This window comes from Mus caroli, chromosome 10 (assembly GCF_900094665.2).
Source record: "Mus caroli chromosome 10, CAROLI_EIJ_v1.1, whole genome shotgun sequence".
Lineage (NCBI taxonomy): Eukaryota > Metazoa > Chordata > Mammalia > Rodentia > Muridae > Mus > Mus caroli.
Window position 1 is genome coordinate 75,235,519 of NC_034579.1, and position 1,568 is coordinate 75,237,086.

The following is a 1,568-nucleotide window of genomic DNA, read 5'->3' on the forward strand; positions in this document are numbered from 1 at the left end:
ACTCACTTTGTAGACCAGGCTGGCCTCGAACTCAGAAATCCGCCTGCCTCTGCCTCCCGAGTGCTGGGATTAAAGGCGTGCGCCACCACGCCCGGCTCAAATTTCTTTACAAATCAAACCATTTAAACTCAGTTCGGAGCCGGAGAAGGGCCCAGTGGTTAGAGCACTGGCTGTCATTTCAGAGGACCCAGGTTTGGTACCTGGCACTCTCACACAGCAGCTCAAAACCACCTGTGACCCCAGGGGACCTGACACCCCCTTCTGGCCTCTGCAGGCACCAGGTACATATGTGGTGCACAGACAGACATTCAGGCAAAGAAACTCCACACACAAAGTAAAAATAATAAATCCTTTTAAATGGATAAAAACTCAGTTTCTTTTTTAAAGTATCTGCTCTGTAAAACTCCAAAATCTCTTTTAAAAAATTCAAATACTCTCAACTGTGGGTTCCAAGAGGAACGAACCAAGACAAGGTCAAAAGTGGAGCAAGGCAAAAAGCAGTTTCACCAATGTAGCTAACTCAGGAGCCAGTGATCTGGGCTTCTTCTGGGGCTCCTCTGCCCAGGTAGCACACACAGCTTGTCTTCTAAGTTCTGGCTGGCTCTGCTCTGCCACGGCTGCTGCTGGTCTTGGTGGTCATCCCAAAACACTGTGGTCTCTGTGTAACTGGGCTGCACTTTCACCAATAGCCTCTCATGGGATCCTTTCATAGTGCCAAGACTTAACTTCTTTGCATGACCTTTTCACTCCGGGGCCATCAACTGCCACTGTGGCCGCACCCTCACCAGTGGCTCTCCTGGCCTCTCGCAGTGCCGAGCCCCACTGCTCTCCATGACCCCTCCATGCTTCCCAAACCAGTGCCACCTGGATGACTCTGACTAAGTCCAGCCTGAGGTACAGCCTTGGCTACCTCTGGAACACAGCTGTGTGCTGGCCCTCAGGAAACACTTCCCAGAAGCCTTCATCTCAGTGGGATACTGGTCTCTTCTGTCTTTCTTTTCTTCACTTGTGTGGGCCAGAACCACAGACCCTTAGTTGAGAATTGCAGATAGTCCCCTGTGTGCTTCACTCCCTGTGAGCACCATCTGGGAAAGCATCTCCCGAACTCTCTCGACAGCTTCTCAGTCCTCCGTCGAACACGCTCAGGTCTGCTCAGCAACTCCTCATGAACCTGGCACCTATCCGTCTTAGTCAGGGTTACCTTGGCCATGGTGAAACGCCATAGCCAAAAGAAGTTGGGGCACAAAGTGTTTAACTCAGCTTATGGCTTCACACCACTGTCCCTTCCTTACTGAGGCCATGAAGGGGGCCTGTTGACTGGCTTGCTCAGCCTGCTTATAGAACTCAAGACCACCAGCCTAGGGATGGCACCACCCACAGTGGGCTGGGCCCTCGCCCATCCATCACTAATTAAGAAGATGCCCTAGAGGCTTGCCTACAGCCTGATCTTTTTTTTTTTTTGGTTTTTCGAGACAGGGTTTCCCTGTGTAGCCCTGGCTGTCCTGGAACTCACTTTGTAGACCAGGCTGGCCTCGAACTCAGAAATCCGCCTGCCTCTGCCTCCCGAG

At 51.8% G+C, this 1,568-nt stretch overlaps 1 protein-coding gene across 4 annotated transcripts in view; it reads left to right on the plus strand.

The window, feature by feature from the left end:
* Positions 1 to 1,568, plus strand: part of Zfr2 (zinc finger RNA binding protein 2) — a 19,519-nt gene that overhangs the window by 1,770 nt on the left and 16,181 nt on the right. The gene's annotated exons all lie outside the window — the stretch shown is intronic.